Raw genomic sequence first — 22,746 nt, 5'->3', positions numbered from 1 at the left:
ATAATTTATTTAATTTTAACAGTAATAATATTAATTATAATTATCACAACAATTATTATAATTATATCATCTATTTTATCAAAAAATCCTAAGAAATCGAGAAAAATGTTCACCATTCGAATGCGGACTTGACCCAAAATCATCATCACGATTGCCTTTCTATTTACGATTCTTTATAACTACCATTATTTTTTTAATTTTGATGTAGAAATTGCATTAGTTTTACCTATAATTATAATTATTAAATTATCCAATATTTTCATATGAACTATTGCTTCAATTAAATTTTTTTAAATAAATGTAATATAATTATAATTATTAAATTATCCAATATTTTTATATGAACTATTACTTCAATTACATTTATTTTAATTATTGGACTTTATCATGAATGAAATAAAGGAATATTAAATTGATCAAAATAATTATATAGTATAATAGGGTTGTAGTTAAAAATAACATTTGATTTGCATTCAAAAAGTATTTATCTTCAATCTACCTTGAATAATGAAGCAATTTTATTGCATTTAGTTTCGACCTAACCTTAGGTAACATTTATACCTTTATTTATATTATTAATTGAAGCCAAAGAGAGGCCTATCATGTTAATGATAAAAATGAGATCATAAACTTCAATTAAAGAAGTAAGATGATCAAGAAAAAGCTGCTATCTTTTATCTTTTAATGGTTTAATTCAATTTATACTTCTATAGTTTATATAGTTTAATAAAAACATTACATTTTCATTGTAAAATTAAAAAAATTTGTTTATAAATTTCATTATTATTACTATAACTTATTCACTACATACATAATTACCTTAACAACTTCAATGTTATACTCTAAATTTAAGCTATTTGAATAAAATATTAATAATACAATTATTAATATAATAATTCATAAAATAAATAATATTAAATAAATTTTTAAATTATTATTATGAAAAACAAAAAGTCATTGAGAATATTTAATTAAATTATTATATAAATGTTTACTACCTAAAACTTCAGATCAACCTTGATCAAAAGATTTACAAGCTATATTTTCTAATACTAAAGGATAATTAATAATAGAAGTATAAGGTATAAATCATATAGAACAAAAATAATTAATAATTAAACAATTATTTAAAGATTTATTAAAATAAAATAAAGAAACATTAGAAATTAAATAACCTAATATCCCCCCTAAAAAACAAATAAATAATGTTATAAATTTTATATAAAAAGGTAAACAAATTATATAAGGAGTAACAAATAATAATCATCTTAATATTCTAGTCCCTAAAATTCTTATAATTGCTAATCCGATTATACCTCGAAGCGTAATTCATCCTTCATCATTCAGTATATTTAAAGAACCACAATTTAACTCACCAAATATTGATTAATAAATTAAACGAAATGAATAACATACAGTTGAACCAGTTGAAAAATAATTTATAGAAACCATTTCTAAGATTATATCCTTAGAATAAAATCCAGCTAAAAAAGGTATTCCACATAAAGCTAAATTTGCAATATTAAAACAATTTGAAGTAAAAGGTATAAAACTTCTTAACCGCCCTATTAAACGAATATCCTGAGAATTATTCATATTATGAATAATAGCACCTACACATATGAATAACAATGCCTTAAATAAAGCATGAGTTAATAGATGAAAAAAACCAATTTTATAAAACCTATTGATAAAATACTTATTATTAAACCTAACTGTCTTAAAGTTGATAAAGCAATATTTTTTTTTAAATCAAATTCAAAATTAGCACCTGATCCAGGTATAAATATAGTTAATCCAGATAATAATAATAAAATACATCTTAATAAAGAACCTGATAATAAAATATTAAAACGAATTAATAAATATACTCCAGCAGATACAAGAGTTGGAGAATGTACTAAATCAGAAGCAGGAGTAGGAGCAGTTATTGCTGTAGGTAATCAAGAAGAAAAAGGAATTTGAGCTCTTTTAGTTATAGTTGCTAATATAATTAATATCATTACAATATTTATCTCAAAATCATTTTTTTGACTAACTAATAGCAATAATATAATTATATTATTAATAGAAGGTCCTGCATTTCCTAATAAAGTTAATAATAAATGGGCAGCAATTATATTAGCAGTTAATCGTACTGCTAAATTTCCTGGTCGAATAATATTACTAATAGTTTCAATACAAACTATAAATGATATTAAAATTCTTGGTGTTCCTTGAGAAACTAAATGAGTAAATATATGTTGAGTATTATTAATTCAAGCATAAATTATGAAACATATTCATAAACGTAGTGCTATAGTTAATGTAAAAATTAAGTGTCTAGTTCTTGTACAAATATATGGAAACAATCCTATTAAATTATTTAATAAAATTAATGAAAATAATGAAATAAAAATAAAAGTGGATCCTGAGTAACTTTTTGGTCCTAATAAAGTTTTGAATTCTTTGTGTAAAGATATTAAAATAAAATTTCATAAAAAATTTCATCGGGAAAGAATTCCTACTGGAAATATGTGATGAGGTCATACAATAAAACCTAATAATCCAATTGCTATTATAGCATAAATTATTCCTAAAGAACCAAAGATTTCTTTTTTTCCTGATTCTTATCTAATAATATGGGAAATTATTCCAAGTCCAGGTAAAATTAAAATATAAACATACTTTTAGTTGAATTTTCCTTTTTCCATAGGCTAATCCGATCTAACCGCTGATTAGTGCAAATGAAACATTCCACTATTTTTCCCGACGTTTCGCTAAAACTTTTCAGCATCTTCAGGGGCATTTCCATTTTATTTTCTGGTGAAAAAAGAAATTACAAATGTAAGTTTTAATTTAAGAGGCCATTACAAACATGCCTACATGGTAATCACGCGCCGATATATACATAGACTATATATAAATAAAAATATCGGTACCACCTCTTGTGGTAGTGTTGTCAATACTAAAGTCTAAATTCTTTTTGTTTATCATGTAAACATAAAACATATGACGAAGCTATTTGAACGGTATCTTCCTTCTTATTTATTGTTTTCTCTCTTTTTTGCAGTATCCTAAGGCTGTCCAGTCTGTACCTAGTTTTTTCCCTCTTTTCTTTGTCTAAAATTCTTGTGTTGGCAAAATAAGCTGTGTGTCCAGTGTCTGTTATATCTTGCGATAGGGCGGTGCTGTTTTTTTGTTTTTTGATGTCCGCTTTATGTTCTGCTAACCTGGTACCCACGGCTCGCTTTGTGGTTCCAATGTACACTTTGTCGCAGCTTTCGTTTTCTTTTCCCTTACATTGTATTTGGTAAACAACATTGCTCTGTTGTTGGATATCGATGGCACTTTTTGTTTTTGTATAGACTGACGACAAAGAGTTGTTGGATTTGTATGCGAATACGATGTTCTCGTGTCTCTTAAATTTGTGGTCAATGTTACGGTAGGCTTCAAAATGCGAAAATATTTTAGTACCATAGATTTGAAAATCGGGTTTTTTCACGTGTCAGTTTCTGAACCTAGTCAAAAATATACGGCATTTGTGACGAACAATGAACAATATCAATTTTGTAAAGTGTCATTCGGTTTGTCAAACTCTCCGTGTGTGTTCCAAAGGCACGTTAATGCAATATTCCGTGATTTATCTCGACAGGGAATCGCACTACCCTACATCGACGACATCATTATCCCTGCGCAAAGCGAAGACGAGGCTTTGTGTAATTTAGAGAAAGTACTAAATCAATGTAGAGACTATGGACTAGTAATCAATCTGAAAAAGTGTAATTTTTTGAAAAAGCGTGTAGAGTTTCTGGTCACGCAATTGAGGGTCAAAAAATTGACCCATCTCCTTCCAAAATTTACGCTTTGTTTAAGTTTCCAATACCAAAAAATATCAAGCAGTTGCAAAGCTTTTTAGGCCTTGCGGGGTATTTTAGAAAATTCGTTCCTGGGTTTTCTGTCATCGCTAAACCGCTTAGAGATATAACTAAACAAGATCAAAAGTTCGTAATAGGGGAGACGCAAATCACAGCATTCGACAGACTGAAGAAAGTACTCAGTGAAAACCCGGTACTAGGTATATTTAATCAACAGTATGAGACTGAAGTCCATACCGACGCATCCATAGACGGTTATGGTGCTGTGCTATTCCAAAAATTTCCTGACGATAATCAATTGCATCCTATATATTTCATGAGCAAGAAAACATCTGACGCAGAACGTAAATACTCAAGCTATGAACTAGAAATATTAGCATTGAAAAAATTTCGTGTGTATTTACTTGGTTTACATTTTAAACTCGTAACTGACTGTAATGGCTTTACGAAAACGTTGGAGAAAAAGGATTTAAGCACAAGAGTAGCGCGTTGGATCCTATTCCTTAAAGAATACGGCTACCAGGTAGAACATCGCAAGGGTATTCTAATGAGGCACATAGATCTTTAAGCCGCTACCAGATTATGAAGTTAAGTGATGTAGATTTACTAAGCTCGTTACGACGCCCTCAACAGCAAGATGAAGAATTAAAAGCTATTACTGAGATTATTCAAGAGAAGAAGACGTACAACGACTATTTCCAAAATTAAGGTATTCTCCACAAATTGATCGACGACACTGAGGTAGTGGTAGCACCGAAGTGTATGCAACGAGACGTGATTAGACGTGAACACGAGAAGGGCCATTTTGCCGTGAGAAAAACTAAAGATCTGATTTGTCGAGAGTTTTTCATTCCAAAGCATATAGCTAACTGTGTTGCTTGCATTGTCTCAAACCGAAAGTTAGGCAAGCAAGAGGGGGAACTTCATCCGCTACACAAGGGTGAAACACCGCTTCATACGTACCATATAGATTTCCTCGATCCGTTGGAGTCTACCAAAGAGTCGTACAAACGCATATTTGCCGTTATCGATTCCTTTACAAAATTTTGTTGGCTATATCCTACCAAGTCAACGTCAGCACAAGAAGCAATTAGCCGTTTAAAATTACAGAGAATGACGTTTGGTAACCCCGTTCAGATTATCTCGGACCGTGGTTCGGCATTTACGTCTGACGATTTTCGAAAATACTGCGAAGACGAAAACATCCAGCATTTCAAAATAACCACTGGGCTTCCACGTGTTAATGGCCAAGTGGAGAGATTGAATGGCGTTATATCAAGCGTTCTATCAAAGCTAAGCAAAGACGATCTAAGTAAGTGGTATAAGTACACTGACAGGGTACAGCAAATCGTTAACTCCACATATAATCGAAGCATCGACATGACCCCATTCGAGTTGTTGACAGGTGTTAAGATGCGAACAAGCGACGACGTTAATATCAAAAATTTAATAGAAGAAGAAATTCGAAAAAATACCTAAATATGAGAGATGAGGCTAGGCAACATGCAAAAAAGCAGATTTTGAATATGAAAGCTGAAAACAAAAGAACATACAACCTTCGACGCAAACAATATCCAAAGAATACAATATCAAAAATTCGTTTGAGCTTAAAGAAAAATGATTGAACATGTGTGTGTGTGAAGATGATGTACTAGTTTCGTTTGATGTAGTGTCTCTGTTTACCAATTTACTAACGAATTTAGCAACCAGGATCATAATGAACAAATGGGACAAGATTAAAAATATGACAAATATCCCAAAAAATAAATTTCAAGACATGCTTGACTTTTGCCTCAAGGACAATAACTACGTTATGTATGATAATAAGCTCTACTCCCAGATCTTCGGAATGCCCATGGGAAACCCCCTTCCCCCAACAACAGCTGACTGCGTGATGGACGATCTACTGGACAATACCCTCTAGGAGCTAAAATCCAAACAAAATATTGACATTAAATTCATAGCAAAATATGTTGACGACATTTTGGCAATCATCAAACGAAATGACGTGCATATAGTCCTAAAAACTCTAAACAAGTACCATACTAAACTCCAATTCACCTTTGAAATGGAAGAAAATGAAAGCATCCCTTTTCTGGACGTACGCATTTATAGAAAACACCAAGAACTCCTCCTAGACTGGCACTCCAAACCAACTTCCTCTGGACGGCTCATAAATTATCTTTCATCACAACCCAAAAAATATAAAATAAATACTGCCAACAATCTAATAGACAAAATATTAGCAATAAGTCATAAGCAATTTCACCAGGCGAACATAAAGAAAATCAGAGCGATCCTGAAGAACAACAACTATCCCGAACACTTAACAAGCGAATTAATTGAAACGAAACTTGCGAAAATAAATGTGCAAAGCCATAACAAAGAAACCAAAGATACAGCTAACACTGTCAAACAATACTATAGCGTCACTTACATACCTAAGCTGAGCGAAAACATTGACCCCAAATTTAAGAAAGACGAGAACATCGTATTTGCATACAAATCCAACAACACTTTGTCGTCAGTCTATACAAAAACAAAAAGTGCCATCGATATCCAACAACAGAGCAATGTTGTTTACGAAATACAATGTAAGGGAAAAGAAAACGAAAGCTGCGACAAAGTGTACATTGGAACGACAAAGCGAGCCTTGGGTACCAGGTTAGCAGAACATAAAGCGGACATCAAAAAACAAAAAAAAACAGCACCGCCCTATCGCAACATATAACAGACACTGGACACACAGCTGATTTTGCCAACACAAGAATTTTAGACAAAGAAAAGAGGGAAAAAACTAGGTACACACTGGAAAGCCTTAGGATACTGCAAAAAAGAGATAAAACAATAAATAAGAAGGAAGATACGGATCAAATAGCTTCGTCATATGTTTTATATTTACATGATACACAAAAAGAATTTAGACTTTAGTATTGACAACACTACCACAAGAGGTGGTACCAATATTTTTATTTTTATGTTTTTCATGTTTAATAAGTGTACTTTTTTAATGTAAAATTGTGCAATTTTTAATTTAAATTATATATTGTGAGTCTATTGACTATGTTATATGTCTATATATGTATCTACGCGAATGTCTATGTATGTATCTGCCAAGTAGGTATGTTTGTAATGGCCTCTTGAATTAAAACTTACATTTATAATTTCTTTTCAAATAAAATAAAAATGCCCCTGAAGATGCTAAAAAAGTTTTAGCGAAACGTCGAGAAAAATAAAGGAATGTTTCATTTGCACTAATCAGCGGTTAGATCGGATTAGCCTATGGAAAAAGGAAAATTCAACTAAAAATACATATATACATTTTTTAACCGATCGCACTACAAAACACATATATTAAAATATAAACTTCTGGACGACCAAAAAATCAAAATAAATGTTGATATAAGATAGAATCTCCACCACCTGCTGGATCAAAAAATGAAGTATTTAAATTTCGATCTGTTAATAATATAGTAATAGCTCCTGCTAGTACCGGTAAAGGTAGAAGAAGTAAAAGAGCAGTTAATACTACTGCTCATACAAATAAAGGGATGCGATTAAATGTAATACTTGGTGATCGTATATTAATAACGGTAGTAAGAAAATTTACTGCTCTTAAATAGAAGAGACTCCAGCTAAATGTAAAGACAAAATAGCTAAATCAACAGATGCTCCCCTATGTGCAATAGTAGATGAAAGAGGGGGGTATACTGTTCAACCTGTTCCAGCCCCGTTTTCTACTATGCTACTAATCAGTAATAATGTAAGGAACGGAGGTAATAATCAAAAACGTATATTATTTTTTCGAGAGAATGCTATATCAGGGGCTCATAATATAAGAGGTACTAATCAATTTCCAAATCCACCAATTATAATTGGTATAAATATAAAGAAAATTATTACATTGTTCTAATGGAACAATTAAATAATATATTTGATCATTTCCAATTAAAGTTCCTGGGTGACCTAATTCAGCTCGAATAATAATTCTTAATGAAGTTCCAATTATTACTGCTCAAGCTCCAAAAATAAAATATAATGTTCCAATATCTTTATGATTTGTTGAAAATAACCATTGTCGCGATTAAATGCGACTTATGAATGGATAGATCAAATAATATAATTAAATGGCTGAATTTTAGGCGGTAGATTGTAAGTCTATTTATAAGAATATTTCTTTTTAATTAAAGCTTTATAGTCAATAATGATATTAGATTGCAAATCTAAAGGAGTAATTAAATTACTAAGGCTTAAAGAGTCTACTAATATTTATAGCTTTGAAGGCTATTAGTTTTAAAAACCTTAAAATATTAGTAGAATAGAAGATGAATTATAGAAATTAAGATTAAAGTAAATGTTTAAATAAATGAAATAATCAATATTCATTTAATAAAAAAATTATTTGATTTTATTAAAAATATTCAATTATTTTCATAATGATTTAATATGAATGCAGCGAAACATAATCGTAGATAGAAAAATAATGTAATTAATGTTAATGTTGTTATAATTATTATTAATAAATATTGATTATTTACAATTAAATGTTGAATTACTAATCATTTTGGTAAAAATCCAATAAATGGAGGTAACCCTCCTATAGATAGTAGATTTAATAGTAAAATAAATTTTAAAATTTTTTAATTAAAAAATTTATTGAATTATTGATTTATATAATAAATTTCAAAATTTTTGAATAAAAAAATTACTCTAAATGATAATAATGAATAAAACCAGAAATATGTAATTCCTAATATTTCATTAATTTGTATTGCTGCTAATATTCATCCTAAATGATTAATAGATGAAAAGGCTATTAATTTTCGAAAAGATGTTTGATTTAATCCTCCTAAGGAACCAGTGATGATTGATATATTAATAATATTTGTAAAATTGATATCAATTACATAAGAAATTAATATCATAGGGGCAATTTTTTGTCATTTTCTTAAAATTAAATTATTATTTCATGATAATCATTTTATAATTGTTGGAAATCAAAACTGAAAAGGAGCTGTACCTCTTTTTAATAATAAAGAAGAAATAAAAATTCGTTTACTAAATAAATAATCGTTTTGTATTAATAAAATATTTAGGTATATCATAATAATACAAAATAATAAAATTGCTTATGCAATTGTTTGAATTAAGAAATATTTTAAAGAAGCTTCTGTAGATATTAGATTATTATTATTACTATATGTTATTAGCGGTATAAAAGATAATAAATTAATTTCTATACCTATTCAAGCTCTTAATCAAGAATTTGATGAAATTGTAATTATTGTTCTTATTAATAATATCGAAAAAAATATAATTTTTGCAGAATTATTAAAAATTAACAAGAAAAGGATTTATAACCTTTATAAAGGGGGTATGAACCCAGTAGCTTTATTCGCTTATCATTTTATATTTTAGTTGTTGATACTTTTAGGAATAGTTTAATTTTATTAAACATAATGAGTGTAATTAAATTACATTATTTATCCTTTCAGACAATTCATTAAGTTCAAATAGACGGATTTTTATTGTATTTTTTAGAATACAAAATTATCTTTTTTAAAATTATTAAATTGTGTGAAATTTATTTTAAATATATTATTTATTAAATAATTACAATCGGTTTTTGTAAAATTTTAAATTTTTTTTATTTAGATAACAAAATATATAATACAATATATATAGGTATGAGAGTTAAAATCACAACTTTAATATAGATGTATATCGGTTATTTATTTTTAATATATTAATTTATTAAATTTCTAATAATAAATTATAATAATAATAATCAAATTTCACAGAAATAATATCTATTTCAGAATTTTAGAGTTTTTTTGGACAAAATTTATATGCATCTATCAATATATTAAATATTTATATATATATAGATATTTATTGATCTCTATAGTATATCTCTTAGGTATGATGAAAAATAATAATTTTTAAAAATTTGTATTATAATGAAATTTAAAATTTTTAAATTATTTATTTATAAATTTTATTTGATTTTTATAGATTATTAAATTAAATTTTTTATGTACTATATTTTGTTATTTATTATTTTTAAATATTAGTTTTTTATAATTTAAAATTAAATAATTTTATTTTATTAAATATAGAAGTTTTAGATTTAATTTTTATTTTATATTTTGTTATAAATTGATTTTTATTAAAACTTAAAAATTACTGATTGTTTACTGATAATTTTTTTAAATTTTATTTGTTTTATTAAATATTTATTAACAATTATTTAGGGGTTAATTATTAATTATTTATTTGAAATTAAAATTTAAGAATTATTGATCATTTTCATAGTTTATATTTTTTTGTTAAATAAATCTATGGGAAAACTTTTTGCGTGAAGTTAAGTACTATATTAGATTATTTATTTGAAAATAAGTAATTGATTAAAAAAAAAAATTTAATTTTAATTTTTAAATAGTTATTTATTATTTTAAGTATTATTTTTTTATAATTTAAAATTAAATAATTTTATTTTATTGAATATAGAAATTTTAGATTTTTTAAATTATTGATTAATTTTTATTTTATATTTTGTTACATAATTGATTTTTATTAAAATTTAAAAATTACTGATTATTTACGATAATTTTTTAATTTTATTTGTTTTATTAAATATGTATTAATAATTAATTTGGGGTTAATTGTTAATTATTTATTTTAAATTAAAGTTTAAGAATTATTGATCATTTTCATAGTTTATATGTTTTATTATTAAATAGATCTTTGGGAAAAATTTTGCGGGAAGCTAAGCATGTATTATATTAGATTATTTATTTGAAAATAATTAATTGATTAAAAAAAGTTTAATTTTAATTATTAAATATAGTTATTTATTATTTTAAAGTATTAATTTTTTATAATTTAGAATTAAATTATTTTATTTTATTGAATATAGAAATTTTAGATTTTTTTAAATTATTGATAAATTTTTATTTTATATTTTGTTATAAATTGGATTTTTATTAAAATTCAGAAATTACTGGTCATTTACTGATCATTTTTTAATTTTATTTGTTTTATTAAATATTTATTAATAATTAATTTCGGGTTAATTATCAATTATTTATTTGAAACTGAAATTTAATAATTATTGATCATTTTCATAAATTTTATTTGTTTTATTAAATATTTATTAATAATTAATTAGGGGTTAATTATTAATTATTTATTTGAAATTAAAATTTAAGAATTATTGACTATTTTCAGTTTATATTTTTTATTTGTTTAAAGAATAAGCCAAATACTTTATTATTCTCCAGTCTGGCAACATTATACGTTTTTCTATGATACCTTGAATTGTATCTTTTAAGTTCGTAATGTAAAGATACAAATTTCAGTTCCCATTAAATTACTGTTTTGTAAACATAGACTCTTTTTATTTCAAAGGAATAAAACTTCTAACAAAGGTTATGGGCCCAGAGTCCAAAGTGAATTCGAGAACTCTATTAAATTAAATTAATTAATTGCGTGAACAATAAAACGATCGCGTTAATAGATCGAAAAAGTTTTGATTTTTAATACATACATACGTACTTGCGAAATAAATACGCGTAAAAAAATTACAAAAAGAGTTTACACCTCCAAATAGAGAAATTGGGGGATGACAACTATGACGTGTGGTCAGTGTCCATACGAAGTGTACTCATTACGGCGGATTGTGGAACGTTGTATGCGGAAAGTATGAAAAAGCAGAAAATGCTACCAACGAAGAAATCCCTAAATGGGAAACCACAGATCAAAAGGCTTTGGCATGTTTAATTTTAAATGTAAAACCGACGCAGTAAATGCACATAAATACGTGCATAACAGCGGCAGAGGCATGGCAAAAATTGCGCGACATTCATTTGCCAGTCGGTCCAGCGAAAAAAGTTCAGCAGTATCAAAAGCTGTTACGCTTAAACATGCAACAAGGCGATAATGTAGTACGGAATGTAAGTGAGTTTGTGGCAACAGTCGACAAAATAGCCGAATTGGACATTCAAATAAATGACGAGTTGAAAGTCATAATGTTGCTTTCAAGCCTTCCAAATTCATGGGAGAACTTCGTTGTCGCTATTGAAACGCGCGACAAGTTGCCGATGTTCCACGTAGTGAAGTCGAAAATTTTAGAAGAGGGAACGCGAAGGCAATAAAAAGATGATCGAGAATGCACACAAGCAGCCTACGCACATACAAGTAAAAACATGACACAAAAGCGGCATGACTATGGTAGTACAAACAGCGACAAGAATGAAGCCAAAGTAAATAGTAAAAAAGAAAAAGACGAACAGCGTTTTAAGTGGAAATGTTTCAATTGTCAAAAATAAGGTCATCGTGCAAGTGAGTGCCGAAGCAATTTGTTTACATCGTATACTGAAAAGAATTCTCATGTCATGTTAGCAGCAGATAAGTTTACAGAATCATCTGGAATAGGTTCAGTATTGCTAAAAATAGAAAACAATAAAATTGTGTTGAATGATGTGTTGTTTGTCCCATCTCTGCTTATGAATTTTCTGTTGGTAAGCAAGGCAGCGCAGTATTCGACAGTAGTTCGACAATATCTACATGCAATAATACAAAACAAGAAACACCAAACAGTGCTACAAGCAGAACGAGTAAACAATTTATATGTATATCAGAATGAAGAGAAAAGAAATATTGTTTGTTTACTAAATGATAGCTCACTAATTGCAAAGTGGCATAATCGCTTTGGTCACTTAAATATGCAAAGTTTAAAACAAATATATGACAGTGATCTTGTGCGCGATACGTGTAATCAAGCAAAGATATGTGCTTTATCATTTACGCCAACAAATGCGAGAATATCCAAAAGCAAACTTGAACTTGTGCATACGGATGTGTGTCCGTGGGAACGTGTAATCAAGCAAAGATATGTGCTTTACCATTTACGCAAACAAATGCGAGAATATCGAAGAGCAAACTTGAACTTGTGCATACGGATGTGTGTGGCCCCATGAACGTCAAATCGTTAGGTGGCAAGAAATATTTCGTCACTTTCATCGACGAGTATTCCAGTAAAATTTTTGTTTATTTTATGCACAATAAAAATTAAGTTTTTGAAAAGTTCAAGGAGTTTAAACCATATTGTAACGAATTTTAGTGGTATTCCTCTTATTTGCAACCTTCTGCTAACGTTCGAATCACTTAACTGTTAAATAAATAACTCCAATATTCAATAATGTAAACTGGTCTTTATTAGAATATTTTCACAATAACATTTCTACTTCTCAACAGTTAGCGTGCTTAAATCAAACTGATTACTAATTCTCAGCTTTACCTCGTTTTATACTCTGTGATTTCCTCGTTCGCGTTCTTCTAGGCGTTTCTAGAATTTAACTTTGTTACCAGCTATAAAATTACCAGCTATAACTACAGATGCACTTTATAGCTTCTCATATGCGCGTGTATATGTGAGTGAACTTGCACAAGTGATTGCCTACTTTTGTGAGCATCTCAGATAAGATATATGCATGGGTTTGCGCGTTTCTCCCCGCTACGTGACGTACATATGTGTGGACATAATGATTGATTCATTTATGTAGATACAAGTGACTGCTTAGTATCCCTTAATGTTGCTAATATTCGTCACAATATGTAGGGTGCCAAACCGGTAGTAAAATAAAAGCCTTGCATAGTGATAATGGCAGGGAATATATAAATAATGAATTTGATAATTTTTTGGTAAAATGCGGAATTAAAAGACAATTAACAGTGCCATACACACCCCAACATAACGGTCTTGCAGAGCGGGCGAACCGCACAATCGTAGATATGGCAAAAAGTTTATTAATTCATGCAAAGCTAGACGAGCTCTTGTGATCAGAGGCGGTTCAAACCGCAGTGTATATCCGTAATCGGTGTCCAACGCAAGCGCTTAATAATAGTATACCATTTGAAGTGTGGCATAAACGCAAACCTTCAGCCAAACATTTACGAGTTTTAGAGTCAAGGGTTTTTGCACTAGATAAAACCATTAAAAGCAAGTTTGCTGCCAATAGTAAAGAATATACATTTGTGGGATATTCTTGTACAGAAAGTCGTATCGGTTCGCCAAAAATGTGTAGTCATAGAAAGGCGTGATATTAGATTTGCAGAAGGCTGCTTTCATCAAAAATGCATCGTCTGTGGTTTTCGTCAGAGGCCGCAACATTCGACACAGTTAATGGGTGATTTGCCACAAGCAAGAGTTGCTATCAACGTTCGTCCATTTTTAGCCACAGGCGTCGATTACACGGGAGCCATCGACCTTAAAGCATCACACTACATATAAAGGCTACATTGCCATTTTCCTTTGCTTAACAACTAAGGCTGTCCACATCGAAGCAGTTTCAGTTATGTCAACTTATGATTTTCTGTGCGCTCTGCAACGATTTATTGGTCGCCGTGGTCTTTGTCACGATTTGTATAGTGACTGTGGAAAAAATTTCACGGCTACTCAAATTACAAGCACAAAAATTCCGCGAATCCCTGCAAAGTGATGTGGGGAGTCGAATGTAAAGTCCCTAAAACATCATCTTAAACATATTTGCAATGGTACTCCACTCACGTTTGAATAGCTATCAACAGTACGGGCAGGATTGAATCGTGCTTGAATTCTCGACCGCTGTGTGAACTAACATCAGATAGTGACGACTTGCTCGTCTTGACTCCCGGTCATTTTTTGATCGGCGACTCGTAACTTGCTCCACCCGAACCAGCAAATTTAGAAATATCACCTACTCGTCAATATATTAAATTACAGCAACAAATTCAGCAGTTTTGAAAGCGGTGGTCTTCAGATTGGCTTAGTCATCTACAATCCCGGCCAAAGTGGCGCAACCAACAACCAAACTTGAAAGTGAATGATCTCGTCATCGACACCCATCCGGGAAGCGACGGCTTAGTGCGCGTTGTCACCGTCCGCACAAACAATGGAAGTTACAAACGTTGCGTCTCAAAAATTTGCCGCTTGCCCATTGAAACACCCTATGAGCACTCAAATTAGAACACACTCTGAATACCCTTTCCTTCCTTCCATAGCAGATGACACCAAATAGAACATTAGAACTAGCCCACATCCACTGACAAGCCTCTATCACACCTGTTCGGGGAGTCGGACTTTTAAGCACAAAGAAGTTTCGTATGCCATGGATATGGCATAGGGGGCGGCATGTGTGAGCGTACCCTAACTTGCCAAATTAACCAAAATAGGAATGAGCGCCATGCAGCAACAACACGTAAAACGCAGCGGCGGATAGAGTTCTCATCGCGGATAAATGCACCTCTCTTAACATGCTATATGTGTGTGCTTATGTACATATACTTTGGATAATCATAAGCTCATTTTGCACAGCTAGCGGAGATAATTGAAAAACAGTAAAACTCAGTCGTCATTCTACTGTAGGCAAATAAATTAGTTTACTCTGTACCAAATTTAATAAATTTAATAAACCAACCATTGGACTTAAAACGTGTTGTTGTTTTATCTTTGCAAGTTGCGCACAAACATTTTGGTGCCCCGGGTGAGGCATTTTACAAACATATCATCATACGTTTGACATTGGCATTCGTGAAGGGCATTGAAGCCATAATCCATTCCATAACAACAAGGCTGAGTGTTTTACCTGGAAACAACAATAGTGATACATCGAGAACAAATCGGCGTCTTTTACGTGCTGAACTCGTTGACTTTCAAGCAGGCATGCTTAACCAACGAACCGATATCATTTCGTTACGTTAATTAACGTTAAACGAAATGACTTTGTTTCGTTTATTAACGTTGATTATCGTAACGAAATGATATCGGTTCGTTGGTTATGCAAGCCTGCTTTCAAGTGACCGCTGTGATGTCAGTGTGTGCTTATTGTTGCTTGAGTGCTTGAGGGTTTCAGTTTTTTCTAGAAATGAGGAACGAGATGTCACCAGAAGAAGTTTATACTATGCAGCTGGACCTGCAACGCCAAGTCGAAAGTGCCCTCAAAAACTTTAAAAAGGATCCCGAATCGAGAAAAACCATTACGTACTTTGAAATTAGAATTGCCACCTTGACTGAGTGCTACCACAAATTCGAGAAAAATCACGTAAAACTTCTTCGATCGGACCTCGATACTGAGCATGATTATTATGCCAACGAATTCGCCACTAATTTTGAGGAGCTCTATGTATCGGCTCGAAGTGACATAGTTGAAGCATTCAAAACTAAATACCCCATTACATTTATGCCTACTGCGGATCAAACCAAATCGAATAACCAACAGATTGCACGCAACGAGACAATATCACCGGCCGTTCGATTACCAAAGTTAACAGTCCCAAGCTTTAGCGGTTCCTACAAGGACTGGCCTGCATTCCACGATGCATATCTCCGCTTGATTCATAATAACATTCAAATCGCTAGCATAGAAAAGTTCAATTATCTCCGACTTGCTTGGCCTATTGGTTTTGATGACGACATTATGAAGTTGCCGTTGACAAATGATAACTACAACCTTACATGGGAAACTCTGCTGGGTCGTTACAACAATCCCCGAGTTTTTAATTTAATTTATTTGGATTAAAGTCGACACAGACACAATGCGGTCGACTACTAAGATATATAAAACATAAAATTAATGTTATAATTAAAAATATTTAAATTCAACCATACATAGGAAAGAAAGTACAAAATATCAGGCCAGACGTGACAGTATTGAATTATGCAACTCGGAAAACGAACATTCAAAACTGATGCAGTTATACAAGTTGTTGTAGTGCGAACACCAACTTCGCAGTGGATTATTTTTGGCAAAATTTTGCCGGCAAAGTGGTAAATAAAAAGGCACAAAGTGCCTGGACGTTCTACCAGGAACAGCAAAATTTAGTCGACTAACAAGATCAGATGAGTCGATCTCGCCCATAATGAGCTTGTGAATGAACATTACCCCGAGTAAAGTTCTTCGATTTTCTAAAGTTGGCAGATTTATAAGGAGAAGCCTATTTCTATATGGTGGCAAATTCACACTAGAATCCCAGTTAAGACCACGTAGTGCAAATATAATGAATTGCTTCTGTACTGACTCAATACGCTTTATAAAGTTTTGATACCCTGGGCACCAGACACACGAACAATACTCTAAGATTGGTCGTACCAACGATGTGTAGAGGGTCTTAGTCAGATACGGATCATTAAACTCCTTAGCCCATCGCTTCACAAAACCGAGTATACCCGTTGCTTTGCTTACCATTGATGAGATATGCGTATTAAAAGTCAGTTTAGGATCAAAAAGAACGCCTAGATCACTTACGACAGATATACGCTCCAAAGGCGTGCTGTTTAACGTATACGATGTCAAACTTGGCTTCACTCGGTGAAATGTCATTAGTTTACACTTCGAGCAATTCAAAACTAGTAAATTTGCAGTACACCAACATTGAAATGAGTCCAAGTCTGCCTGAAGAAACTCCACACGGGAAGACTCCGAAGGCAAGTATGAGTAACAAAGTTTAACATCATCTGCATACATAAGAGTTCGGGAATGTATGAGAGTTTGTGGTAAGTCATTTATAAACAAGGTAAAAAGTAACGGACCCAAATGACTACCCTGAGGCACACCAGACGTTACATCAAACAACCTAGAAAAGCTGTTTTTAAACAAAACTTGTTGAGTCCGATTCGCGAGATAGCTTTCGAGCCATGCAAGCAAATGCTTTGGAAATCCAAGTAAATCAAGTTTGTAAACTAAAAGCTCATGATTGACAGAGTCAAACGCTTTACTGAAGTCGGTATAGATCACATCCGTTTGCCTATTGTTTAAAAATCCATCCATTACAAAAGAAGTAAACTCTAGCAAGTTGGTAGTAGTTGATCTACGCGGCACAAACCCATGCTGGCAGGGCGATAATATGGAGCTACACATGTGTTGAAGTTGACATGTAATTATTCGCTCAAATGTTTTGGGAATAGCTGAAAGCTTAGCTATACCTCTATAGTTCTCGATACTAGACCTACTACCTTTTTTGTGTAAAGGTATAATAAATGATTTCTTCCAAATCAATGGAAAAGTGGCAGATTCCACAGATAATTGGAATAATTTATGTATCGGCTCAGATAAGTTAACTGCACAGTATTTGAGTACACAACTAGGAACGCCATCTGGACCCGGAGAAAAAATCGGTTTCAAACCGAGAAGGCTCTGAAGAACAGTATTCTTATCAATTACTGGATTAGGAATGCAATTAAAACTTTCCAAGTTGTAGGAGTGTTGACCGGGTTGAAAACGTTTAGATGAGTAGGTCGACCTGAAGAATTCTGCAAATAATTCCGCAATATCATTATCAGAACTAGCATTCTTGCAACCAAAAGAAAAAGTAGCTGGAAAACCAGATGTTTTCCTCTTGGAATTAACAAAACTGAAAAATCTTTTCGGATTGTTGAAAAATTGAAATTTGCAACTGCTTAAGTACAATTTATAACATTGTTGGTTTAGACAATGAAAGTTGCAACGAGCAACCGAATATTTAGAAAAATCGGCAGACGATCCTGATCTCTTGAAACGTTTATAAAGCCTAGATTTAACATTATTGAGTCTAATAAGTTGTCTTGTGAACCAAGGTGGTTTACTTGTTCCAGCACTAACACATCGAAGGGGGACACAGCTTTCAAAGAAGCCATCAAGAATACCGTAAAATAATGAAGTCGCTGAGTTGACGTCCTTACTCGAATAAAGATCTGACCAGTCATGAGTAGCAATCAATTCGTTGAGTTTTATGAAGTCCGCCTTATAAAAACATCTTGAGCGGGATCGAGATTTTAATTTTGTAAAGCACAGCTCCATAGGGGGCTGAATAATATCAATTTCTATTTCAAGCGTAGGATGTAAGGGATCTTCTGGAAAAGATAAAGGAGAAATACGATTGAGAGCAATACCCACTGATTCATCCACAAATACCAGGTCAAGAATCTTGTTTTTACAATTTAAAACATTGTTGATCTGTACGAGAGATGTATCTAAAATAGTCTTAACGAAATCATGCTGACAGGTGGGAGTCAAAGTGTTTGAGTCGCTCAAGCTAATCCAATTTACCGAGGGTAAGTTGAAATCACCAAGAACGACTAAGCGATCTTTGTCTCGCAACTGAGAGTACAAGTTTCGAATAGCTAAATTATGGCAATTGTAAACATACATATCCGACCGGGGCGGAATATATGAGCAACAAATATATAAGTTAAAACATCGCATTGAAATCTTTACTGCTATAAACTCAATATCAAATGCGTTGTCCGACAACAGCAACTCGGATGAAAGACTTGAGTCCACAGCAATAAGAACACCGCCTGCTCTAGATATACGATCACGCCGGTAAACGACGTAGTTACTTGAAAAAAGCTCAGCGTTAAAATTGTCAGGTTTTAACCAGGTCTCGGTGAAAGCAACAACCTGCGCTGTAAAAGCGAAACTGTTAAGAAAAAAGGTATTTAATTTAGATCGTAAACCACGAACATTTTGGTAATGAACGACTATAGAGAGTGAGTCGGTGACTACTTTTTTGCTGTACCCGCGGTGAAGGTAATAGAGTTTTTTGGCACTATATTGGTATTTCTCTTGTACAAATGCACCACAGAATGCTCCGGCCAAAAAGAACTGTCAAGAACACTATCAACATAAAGGTGTGGCACAGTTATTTTAAAAGATGAAATTTCCCTTTCATATTTAAAGTTAAATTTGAAAACTTCAACACTAGAATTATTAATATTAAGTTTAGAGCATATATAATTTGAAATATCATCGACAGTCAATGAAGCATGCAACCGAGAAACAAAAATTGCTCTGCGAGGCGGAACGGCAGTCACCTCCCTAGGACCAACAGGTTGCACCACGGAAACTGTCGAAGCAGAAATAGATGTTGATGTGGATGCAGAAGTTGACGTAGATGCAGGTGATGAGCCCACTGTCGAAGCAGAAATTGATGTTGAAGTTGATGTAGATGCAGAAGTTGATGTAGATGCAGCTGACGAACCCACTGTGGTCGACTTCTTACGACGTTTGCTAACACCTGCACGTTTGCCTTTATTACCCTCATCAACATACTGTGACTCAACAGCATGCTTTGTGTTATTGGTTTTTAATGTAGTATTGTTTGCAGTTTTGTTGTGCGTGTCATTGTTATTATTATTTTTAACTAAAGAAGAAGCATAGGTACTAGCTTTAGCGCGACCAATGCTGTTGACCACCGCTTTAGATACAGGAGCAGAATTTATCTCATTAATATTTAATGATGTTCTATGTATGTTAGAATGTGTTGATGAAGCGCCATGAAGATGAGTGTCAGACAAAGAGCGAAAACGAAAGCTGTTCAAAGGCAATGGCTGTTTAACATGAAACTTCGCAAAATCTTCTCTCAAGACTTTCACATCATTTGCGACAGCAGTGTTGTTGTCATTAAGGTATTTAAAATCAGAGCGAATCTCTGCTTGCCAATCGCTAATTTGAGCACGCAAACGATGGCCATCGTCGAGTGATAACTTCAGTGCGGTTATGAGCTCTGCATTCTTAGCTTTAAGCAGGTTAATTTCACTCACTAAAGATACTAGTGTTTGTTCAATATTAACATTATTAGCAACACTTCGCTCATTATCATTGTTTACAGCATCGACAATTGAGTCATTGCACAGCGCAGACAAATCAATTACTGTATTTTCAGTTGTATTTATTGTTGATGTAGCACTGACAGTGGGGGGTGGCGAGCGAATAGAGCGACGTCGTTCACATGCACAAACCTTGCAATAATAAGCACTATTGGTTTCACTCAAATATTCGAGATCGGTAGGCAAAACACCGGTACAATGCAAATGAAAAAGTTCACTGCACTTAGCGCATTGAATTTTAGGTTGACCGCGATCGACCCTATTTCCACAAATACACGGCATTTTGTATTACGTATTGAACTAAAGCAAAAACAATCAAAAATGATTTAGAATTTACAAAAACACAAGCGAGCGCTTAGAAACACGTCCGAACAGCGCGAAGGTTCGTTTAGTAATGCACATTGTATGCAACTGTTTTATTGCCAACCCATCGTGGCCAAGGAAGATTCGACTAAGTTAAAGCATTTAATCGACACGTCCCGATCGTGTTTTAGTACACTACGCAATTTAAAGGTCGATGTCGATGCCTGCGATCAAGTCTTTGTACACTTTCTTATTAGTAAACTACCTAGGGAAACCAATCAATTTTGGGAACAGGAATTGGGGAATTCCAAAGAGATTCCAACATTCAAAAGGTTTTGCGATTTTATTGAGGTTCGCTATCGGACGCTCGAATTCCTTGAGCTAAAATCAAATAATAGTGATTCAAAATCGGCGGCACAGCAAAGGTTGAGTTTACCTTCACAACCAACTCAAAGATTAAAATTTAGTCGTAATTCAAGGGTTAACCACATTTCTAGCTCTATTGATAGCAAAGGCATTAGTTGCATCTTGTGTAAAGAGAGTCACATAACTCGACGTTGTCCCAAATTTCTAGCCATGGATTGTTTTGCACGCAAAACTATCGTTGACACCAACAGGCTTTGCGTCAATTGTCTTAGTTCCACACACTTGGTTTCCACATGTCCAAGCAATCGGAACTGCCAACAATGTGGCAAACGACACCACACATTATTGCATTTTCCTCAAACCATAAACAATCCATCATCTTTTTCACATACTGCAGCAACGTCGTCTACCACGTCATCACATAAGCGTACTATTAATACCAATAATATTAGCTCCGAAATCAGTCCACTACTGTCCAACGCAATCATGTTCACTTCTAAACCAAATGTACTTTTACCCACAGCAGTGGTTAAGGTTACCCGTCATGACGGCTCAACAGTTTTATTGCGCACGTTAATCGATCAAGGCTCCACCGGAGCTCTAGTCAGTGAGCGAGCTGCAGACACCCTTAAATTGGAACGCTGTCCCACCAAAACTAGCATAAAACTAACAAATGGTCAGCAAACATCTGGAAGATATATCACACAATTTACAATAAAATCACGAATTGCTGCAAACTTCCAGCTAGACGTCACAGCTTCAATCGTTAAAAACGTTACGGAGAATTTACCAATCACAACCATATCATATCATGATTGGCCTCACTTACGTGATCTCGAATTGGCAGACCCGGAATTTTATCGATCACTACCTCTTGATTTACTTATTGGTTCAGACCTTTTTTCGGATTTGATAATGGAAGGACTACGAAAGGGCCGCAGCGACGAGCCCATCGCCCAACAAACAGCATTTGGTTGGATTATATCGGGTAAGGCGATACCAATTTCAACCCCTTATAAATTTAGCAGTACAACAAACTGTTCGCACATTTGCTTGGAAGATTTGGATGCGCTCGTGAAGAAGTTCAATGCACTTGAAAGTATTCCAACTGAAGAACAACATACTCCAGAAGAGATATGGTGTCAAGAATACTATTGCAGGTCTACAATTCGTCAGGCAAACGGAAAATACTTAGTACGCTTACCATTGAATACGCATTTTGACTCGAATTTGACGTTAGGCAAGACTCGGCAAAATGCACTTAATCGTTTTTATTTACTCGAGCGTAAGTTTAACAATAACATCAAGGTCCAAGACCAATACACTGCAACAATTAAAGAATTTTTCGACCTCAATCAAATAATGTCTGTTCAGACTAACGAAGAACAACATTTGCAACTTTACAACAATCAACCATCTTACTCGTGTTGTAAATTGCCCCATCACGCCGTGATGAAGGAAGATAGTTTGACAACAAAGTGTCGGATTGTTTTTGATGCGTCAGCCAGGTCTTCTTGTGGGAAATCATTAAACAACATTCTGTGTAGTGGGCCTCGCCTTTTGAACGACCTACCAGCTGTTTTATTGAACTGG

General features: G+C 32.8%; 1 protein-coding gene and 1 pseudogene across 4 annotated transcripts in view; both read right to left on the bottom strand.

Annotated features, from left to right (window-relative positions):
• The window catches only part of LOC137236981 (trypsin-1), a 709,096-nt gene that overhangs the window by 577,705 nt on the left and 108,645 nt on the right, over positions 1–22,746 (bottom strand). The gene's annotated exons all lie outside the window — the stretch shown is intronic.
• Positions 194–3,459, bottom strand: LOC137238764 (NADH-ubiquinone oxidoreductase chain 5-like; annotated as a pseudogene).

The sequence above is a fragment of the Eurosta solidaginis genome, chromosome 1, assembly GCF_040869045.1.
Source record: "Eurosta solidaginis isolate ZX-2024a chromosome 1, ASM4086904v1, whole genome shotgun sequence".
In the NCBI taxonomy this organism is placed as follows: Eukaryota; Metazoa; Arthropoda; class Insecta; order Diptera; family Tephritidae; genus Eurosta; species Eurosta solidaginis.
This window is presented reverse-complemented; position numbering and strand designations above follow the sequence as displayed.